Source organism: Lygodium microphyllum, chromosome 14 (genome assembly GCF_053477565.2).
Source record: "Lygodium microphyllum isolate KBCC chromosome 14, Lygodium_microphyllum_v1.1.10, whole genome shotgun sequence".
NCBI lineage: Eukaryota > Viridiplantae > Streptophyta > Polypodiopsida > Schizaeales > Lygodiaceae > Lygodium > Lygodium microphyllum.
In genome coordinates this window covers 134,151,751-134,161,427 of record NC_141148.1, presented here as the reverse complement: position 1 = coordinate 134,161,427, position 9,677 = coordinate 134,151,751, and positions in this window count along the sequence as shown.

Below are 9,677 nucleotides of genomic sequence, written 5' to 3'. Positions count from 1 at the left end.
ATCTAGCTATTATTCATGGGCGGTGTACCAACCGCATCTGCAACTGACAAGTCGGTGACATAAATGCACAACGGTCACCCTGGCATATCACGAGTGGAGCTCGATATCTCAACAATCATTTGGCAGTGGTTGCTGACCATATCATTATGTCATTCCATATGACAAAGTTCATGTTGGCAGAGGGTGTGATTGAGAAGGGTATATTGATCTATTTCAGGTATTTCCTCCTATATGTCACCAGGATAATCTTGTGCCGAGCTTGGTTCCTCATTCATGGAGGTCCGGGAGTCTCTAATATCCCTCTGGAGTTCCTCTTGGGCCTTGCTTTTTCCTTTTTGGCCAGCCATCTAAATGCAGTCCACAAGACCTACTCTCAGTAAAAGGGGCATAACTCTTTGTAGGAAACTCCAATTGATGAGATTTTAGGCTCAACTCAAAGGGGACAATGTCGTCTTCAAGATGAACTATTAACCTTTGTGACAAAAAATGATCATAATTTTCTGTAATGGGTTTACTGTACGTGTCCTAGAGCAGTCTGCACCCTGTCCACAGTGACCCAAGTGCACAAAAATGGGCATAACTTTCAAACCGTAGCTCCGATTGGGGAGGTTTTTGATTCAAACTAGAGGGGACGAAGCCCTCTTTGAGGTGAGATATAGGATTCACTCCTAAATTTAGAACATGATTTTCTACAGTGGGATCTTTGTGACTATCCTGTAGGACTATGACCAAAAACATTGCATGTCCCTTAGTACCAAGGTCTTACATGGATAGAGCATAGTTCAAGGAGCCTAATCAACCACATCAATAGCATACTGAGCATACTAAGCATAATCCCAAGCATCATTGCATACCCATAAGCTCTATCATTAATGCATAAGTACATTCACTGCCATACATCTCCTTTGACTGCATGTACTTCAAGTGTCATACATGGGTGCCATTAGCATTGTGGGGTGTCCAAGAGGGATCATTGGGACAGGGGAGTGGAGCTCCTAGAAGTACCTACACCTGCATACAAGTATCGAGCTCATTGGCTGCTACTTACCCATTTTACAATGGCTATTATTCATTTTGGGCTCATCCAAGATCACAAGACCAAATGGGGGTTAATGTCAGCCATTACAATAAATTTTAGGAAGAGGTATGATACATGCTCATGAAGATGATTGACTATTAACCCATGCAATCTTGAATCTCTCCAACAATGGATTAAGCTCAAGAAGTGACTAAATTGAGAGATTAAGATCAGATTGGCATATCTCTTTAATACTTGGGAGGACCGTTGAAGCATGAATCATCGATCAAGTCCAGTTGGTTGGGGCATTCGTGGAATAATACTTTAGCATTTGAATACTCCTACTGATGAAGAAGGCTCCCATGCTTGTCCCCGAGCTTGAGCTTCAAAGATGGGAAGCTTCAAGTGATGCTTTCATGGCTGCCCACAAAGCTCCCATGCATGCTGACTTCATGTCTTCCTTCGGAGTAGGTGAGGTCAAGAGGGGTTGAGATATATCTTGATAGCTGAGCTCCAGGGTTATGGGTTGAATCAAGATCTTGGACTAATCAGTAATGGCTGCCCACTGGATGTACAGCAGGGGGTTCAAGCAAAGTGCCAATGTCGGAGGAAGGGGGGGGGTCAAATCTTGCTGAGGGGGTTCAACCCTTACCCTAGGAGGTCAAGAGTGACAAGGGAAAGGCCAGGAGCAGGAGCATGAGGCAGGAGGAGACCAGGGATAGCAGCACAATTTGCACCGCAAATTGTGGGCTGCTGCTTATTGCTTGTGGCAGGTTTTCCCTAGTCAGTTGGGTACTTGAGATAAAGCTGGAGATGGTGGGGATCACGTTCAAGTGGTGGCTAGAGCCCTTGAGGTGTCTGGAGTAAGTTTGTGGGGGTTATGTGGGCTGGCAGCCATGGCAGCTTGCAGGAGGAGAGAGAGAGAGGGCTGGAGCAAAAGGTAACTGAGGTTTTGCCCCCTCTCCAACTCCTGGGACTCTAAACTTGGCCTAGAACCCTTAAAATTTGCATGAAAAGAAGTGACGACCTGCTATTTTAACCATTTTACCCCCATATATGTCTAAGTCTCCAACCATAGCTCCTGCTTGCTCCAAAAAGCTGAAGCTAACTGCAGTCCTTCTTGTTGTACTTGTACCTATAAGCTGAGTAACTAGGGTTTTTGGGATTTGAAAAGGGAGAAAGGGGAAAGAATAAAAGGACCAAAGACTAAAGCTCTGATACCACTTGTAACGAAAGAAGCTGAGAGGAGAGAGAAGAAGAGCTCAGGAGAGAGAAAGAGAGCAAGAAGAAGAAGGGAGAAGACTAGAAGAAGAGAGAGAAAGAGAGAAAAGAGGAGAGAAGGAAGGAGGAAGCCATGGAAGCTGGAGATGAAGGTGAAGAGTATGATCTTGATAATAACTGGTTGCCCTAATCTGGGGCTCTTACACCTTAAATACCCTGGTCAGTGTGACGGAGTGTCTAAACCCTAGTCGGTGTGTATCCCGCTTGTTACAATCTATCTTCAATCTGGGCCTCTTGTCAAACTGAGAAAAGGGGAAGATTGCTAGAGTCTTTTTTTGAGAGACAGGAGATCTCATGGCTTTTTTTGTCTTTTAATTTTTGAATTCGAGGAGGAGAAGATGGTGGCAACGAATTTCTTGACGAAAAGGGGGGTGGGGTGGTGCATTCAGTCATTGTCTTCTTCTCTCCATTAAGCTTTATAAAAGCTTAAAGATTTTTTTTTCTCTATGCTTTAATCCTCCTCAAGTCAAGTCTTGACTTGCTTAACTTGCCTAAGTTATTAAACGCATCTAGTCTGCTTCAAACTTAACTAGCCATAATGACCATACACATGGAATTTTTTTGTGTAGAGGTATTTGCATCCATATCGATCTTGGAATGTGTTAGGGTGTGGGATATATATTACTTTATTTGAGACACCACTTTTGCTAGACTAAGCTCTTCTAATTTTAATGTATGGGAAATTGAAAAAGTCAAAAAATCACATACTATCAATTAGGTAAATTATTAATTATATCTAATTTCTCATATTATTATGTAATCATTAGTATTATCAATTAGGTAAGTATTTTTAGTAAAGTGTTAATTATTTAATAGTTAATATTACTTATTAATGGCTTGATACTAACTAATAACTAACTACCATAATGAATTACTTAATAATAATTGCTAGTACTAACTTAATTAACTAACTGATACTAATATGAGTTAGTACGATTAATACTAACATTAACCACTATGATTGATTAATATTGATTACTAATACTAATACTAACTTGGTTATTATTTACTAATACTAACTTTATTATTGAACTAACATTAATATTGTAATTACTAATATCAATATTAATCACTAAGTAATATTAAACTCTTGATATTAATTACTGATACTATTATTAATTACATAACATTAATTACTAATATTAATACTAACTCAATTACTAGTAACTAATACTAACTTAAATTGCTAACCAATATTAACATAATTAGTTATTAATACTAATATTAAATACTAATTGATATTAATTACTTAATACTAACTAATTATTCACTAATATTAATATCAATTAATAATTAGGATTAACTACTTACTAATCAGGTTAATTTAGACTACTATTATTCACTACTTCATACTAAATAGTTAATTAAATAATATTAGCTAATCATTGATTCTAATGATAGTTTTGCTGCCACAATCACGTAAGAAAGAGCAACGCTATCTAGAGACAATAATCTTCACTTGCATCTCAAAAGCGTTTATGGATTAGTTGGTAAGTGCTAGTGCCCTCGGGAAGTTACTTTATGTATATTCTCTACATCACATGCATTCAAGGCCTATTTATAAATATCCTTATCTGTGAATTTTTTTAAATAAAACACAACCCTTTTCTATTCAATCTGTAAATAATCCCTTTATATTACACCCTTCAATATGCAAAAAATGTATAAAAATGGTATTTTAAAAACACCTTATTTTGAAACCACGTGATGCACACATATTCATGAGTAACTTACCTAAGCTAGTGCCCCAAACAAACTTTACATCATTATGACAATGTACTCATATGATATGAAAGGCTTCTTCTAGATGATTACATTTGGAAGTTGACATTATTTATATTTTAAGCCAAAAATGTGCCAAAAAGAAAAGCCCTTTAAGTCTAAAAATGGTATAGAATGTGTGACCAAAGCTAACTGAGTTATTATCAAGCCATTTAAGTCAAGCATGAGATGGAAACCTAAATCTTTAGTAGATCCTTTATCAAAAGTATGCATAATCAGGTGCTAATTTAGCAATGGTCTCCTATATGTGACAAGCATGTTTTTGTTGAGCCCTTACAAGAAGGCCTAAAGATATCTTCAACTCTTAGCTACATAAAAGGAAAATAAGAAAATATGTGTACTACTATACACCTTCACTAGGATGGAAAGTCCTTGCACTCAAAAGCATAGGTTTGGCATATCCTTGTGTAATTATAAGGTGTCTATCACCCTTATCAATTGATGTATGCCATCATTGGGTCAAAAGATGGAATGCCACATATGGTATCTTTTTTTTGTTGGGGGGGGGGAGGGACAATTCTTTAAATCCTTTTTTTTTTTTTTAACACACACACACTCACTCACTCTCTCACTCACTCACTCACTCTCTCTCTCTCTCTCTCTCTCTCTCTCTCTCTCTCTCTCTCTCTCTCTCTCTCTCTCTCTCTCTCTCTCTCTCTCTCTCTCATATTTATAATGATTTTTTCTTTTTTCTTTTCCAAAATATTTTTTATTTACTATTGTTTTTTAAGTATTAATATTATTTTTATGGTTTTTATTTATTATTATCATTTAAATAATAATAATATTATTATTATTACTATTATTATCATGATTTTAATGATTAATTATAAATTATTATGGTTCTCAAATGATTAATTATAATATTACTAATTATTCAATAATTATTATTTTAATTAGGTAATTACGATTCTTATGATTTTTAATCATTAATATTATCTAATTATCAATATTATTATGGATTTAAACTATTAAGTTTTAATTAGTATATAATTAATTATTATTACTTTAAAATTAATAAAACTAATTATTAATTTTTTTTAATAATATAATTAGTATTTTTATGTTTATTTATTATTATTTTTATTATTTTTATTATTATTATTATTATTATTATTAAATTTGTAAAATATCTACTCACATTAATATTATTAATTACAAGTTAGTTACCTAGTTTTTATCAAACTTCCTACTAAATGTTAATATTGCTATTAAAAATTTAATATTGTATTGATATTTATCTAACCACTAATTATGTAATTGGTATTTGAATATAACTATTATTAGTTATCTAGTCATTAGTATTATTATCATTATTTTTATTTTTATTTTTATAATGGTAATAATATCTTTTAATTAATTAAATAATTAGTGTTAGTAACATTCTTAATGTTAGATATATATTTTTATTTATCAATAATTTTATAACTATCTAGATTCTCATATTATTATCTTATTATTAAACTTAGTAATTATTATTTTAATTTTTGTAGTGGCTTATAGTAGTAATCTTATGCAAGTTTTAAGATTATTTTCTAATTATTAATGTTATTAGGTATTATGTAGTTATGTATGTGCTATATAATTACTAATGAAATAATTGAGTAACTTATTATGTAGTAATTAGTAATTATCTAGTTATTATATAACTATCATTTAAAATTATTAATATTTGAATCAAATATTAAATATATTTTTATTTTTAATTATATAAATCTTAATAAGTTATTTCATAATTAATAAGTTATCTATCAAATAGTTATTAATAACTTATCTAATTATCAATACTAAGTACCTATAATCAATAAGTACTAAGTATCTATAATTAATAAGTATCCAATTATTTTTAAATAATAATTATCTAAAATTATAAGGGAGAGAGATAAATAAGGGGAGAGAGAAGAGCTTTAGAAGATGTGTGTGTCTAGGGTTTACTTTTTGCCAAAAAGGGGGTCGTTAGCATGAGGGAAAGATGTAGAAAAGGTAGATTATATATATATATAGATATATATATAAATAGATGATGTAGATATATTTGGATTATTTAGAGAGGGTAGGAGAGAGATTTTTAGAGAGGGAAGGGAAGGCAGAGTACGTGTGTGTTGGGATTATTTTGTCACCAAAAAAGGGGTTGGTGTCACCCCCAAATTTGGTTAATAAATAAAATATCTAATAGAGTTCCCCTCTCTCTCTCTCTCTCTCTCTCTCTCTCTCTCTCTCTCTCTCTCTCTCTCTCTCTCTCTCTCTCTCTCTCTCTCTCTCTCTCTCTCTCTCTCTCTCTCATACATACATACATACATACATACATACATACATATACACACACACACACACATACATATGTACGTACGTATGTACATGTGTGTGTGTGTGTGTGTGTGTGTGTGTGTGTGTGTGTGTGTGTGTGTGTGTGTGTGTGTGTGTGTGTGTGTGTGTCCGTGTGCTCCGCTATCTCGAAATGGTTATGCGAGGCCACCCCCCTCCTATGACACCCATCAAGTTATGGACTAGTTACATTCGAATAGAAGATCCCTTACCCCCATGAATCAATCATTTCCACAGGTATGCACATCACACACACACACACACCCACCTATTCTCTTCCTTTGTCTCTTTAATTATCATAAACAACATTCTCTATTGCACAAACCCCCTCTCTCCTCTTTCTCTCTAACACCGCCTCTCTCTCTCCTTATCTCCCACAGACTATCTCAACCTCTCTTTTACACATAGCTGACACATATACACCCATACTAAGTCACACACACATGCCCCCTTCTCTCTCTCTCTCTCTCTCTCTCTCTCTCTCTCTCTCTCTCTCTCTCTCTCTCTCTCTCTCTCTCTCTCTCTCTCTCTCTCTCTCTCTCTCTCTCTCTCTCTCTCTCTCTCTCTCTCTCTCTCTCTCTCTCTCTCTCTCTCTCCTTACATCTTTGTATGTATGTAGATTGCTTGTCAAATGGACCCATCTTCAAGTGCCACACCAAATGTGGGACTGAGATTTGCATATTCTTTGGCCTCACTTGTTTCCAAACCTATTATATACAAATACTTGGTTCCTAATGTTGAAGGAGAAAGGTATTTGCAAATCTCTCTCTCTCTCTCTCTCTCTCTCTCTCTCTCTCTCTCTCTCTCTCTCTCTCTCTCTCTCTCTCTCTCTCTCTCTCTCTCTCTCTCTCTCTCTCTCTCTCTCTCTCTCTCTCTCTCTCTCTCTCTCTCTCTCTCTCTCTCTCTCTCTCTCTCCCTTATTGAAAAATACTTGGGGGATTGCTAAAAATTTGATGGGGGAAGGAGTAAGAGAGTGTTAATGTTGAAAATTAAATAATTAATGGAGGTGTGAAGTAAATGGGGGTGGTGGCCAGATTATGAGGGGGACAAGAGAGATGATGATGGCATTGGGTGGGAGACAATGAGGTGTAGGTGAGATCAACAAGTGAGTGGCCTATTTCAAGCTACCCCCTCTTCATTATCTTCTTTTTCTTCTTTCCTTAAATTTATAAATAAAGTTACAAACATTATGGTCTACCCCTTGTTTCCAATGGCTTTCTTGGTTCATGCATGGTCTTTTCTTGCGAGTCTTCTATCATGTATATTCTCATACAATGGGGAGGGGGTTCAAGTTTTGTAGGCATTTTTTCTGCATGCAAGCATGGGGGAATGATTTCATGCACAAAGAGGGAGGATACTAATAACGGCCGAGAGAAAAATTCATGTGGTAGAAAGAAAAAAATTAATAATAATAGCTTCATTATTGTTGAGAAATGCGCAATCACATCAACCATAGCCTTTGTGTAAGGAATAAACAAGGAAAAGAAACACATTGCAAATAAAGCCTTAGACTAGGTCATGTATGCATGGTTTATTAAAACCACAGTTGGTGAATACCATGATCACTTTCCACCTTTCTCCACCTAGCAATACCACCTATTGTAAGCCTATAAAAGGCACTCATCCCCACACTCATTTCATCAATCATAGTCATCAATTGTATTTGCATTATGCTTGGGTAATATCAGTTGTTCTTCTTTGTCAATGTTTACGTCTCATTATGATTGTCTATTGCTCATTAGTGATCCTCCTTAGCATGCATCCTCAATATTTTAACATGGTATCAAAGCAAGTCTCAAGTTAATGAGTCATTAGCCCACTGATTGGGTCATTCTAGTTTGAATTTATGGCTCCTTCCACTTTCCCATGAATCTCTCATCTACCTCCATAGCTACCCACCTTCAATGGGAGGACTTGAATCTCTCAAACCAAGCCATTTCAACTCTTAATTTCTTCTAGGGAACTCTTCCTCTGCTCCAGACTCTCCTCCCTATCACTTCAAAGACTGACATTATCACCTCCTTGCTCTAGCATTCTGCTTGCATCAGTTTGTTGTCCAGAATGCACCTGCAACAGTCATACTGTTGACGCTGCGTGTGCAATCCGTGATTATTGATGAGCACCATGGGGCTTTGAAAGCCTATGAGATAGGCTCTCTATCTATATAATTTTTTTTGAAAATGATCAAGTTTATATGCTGCAATCAACAAAAAATATGACACCTGTTGTAACCCTAATAGAGAAGGCATAGCTCCTTCAGGATCAAGCTTCTATTTCCCTTCATTTTCTCATTTTTTTTAGTCAATTGGAGTTTTTGCCACTTGGGTTAGAGTTATTATTGAGTTTCCAATAACATTTGAAGCATCAAACAGCAAGAAGGGGACATTTTGGAATATTCAAGTTCAATCCAAGAACATATAAGAATAGTGTCCAATGACACTCATCTAGTGCTTTTAGCACTGATGTCATCTAACACAATCAGCTTTGCCTCTGATCAAATCCAAATTTTTTGGCTACCCCAACATCAAATCAAGGAGGGGAAGACTCGACCATAGACTTGCAAGACCTTGAAGATCCCAAGTTCAAAGGGCATACTGGTCACCTAGTCACGTAGTATCTCTTGATACTAATCACCTAGTGCTTCTTGGCACTTGTGCTCAACTCTTCTACTACTGAAATCTAAAAATTTTGGAGCTGATTTCCTATTGATCGTGCAACCTCAACATGGGCAAGGACTCACTGACAACTTGATTCAATGGTGTCGGGTTCCATACATGGTAAACTAATTGATCTTGATGAAGAAAGGCTTGTGGTCAATCACAAGTGGTCAAGAGAAGAAACCAAGGGAAGCTGCACTTTCAGTCATATGGAATAAAAATGATGATAAGGCTCAAGCTATTATCAAGCTCAAACTTTAAGATAGCTACATTCATCATGTTGATGATTGTGAAACCTCTCATGCAACATGGGATCGATTAGAAACCATGTTTGGAGCTCATTCAAAATCCTCCAAATATGGTTTACTGATTGAATTTTTTAGGCTTGACATGAAAAGTAGTACCTCATTTGCAACTCATTTGAATTATATGGAAAGCTTGTTGACACAACTTGCACGAATCAACTTGAAGATGTATGAAGACATTTGCATTGGAGTGCTTCTCAAGAGTCTTCCTCCCGAGTTTGATAATATGTCTACCACATTAATCAACATGCCAAAGCCGAAGCTTGTGGATATCAAAGCCTCTCTCCTAGAAGAGGAAAAGAAGATCAA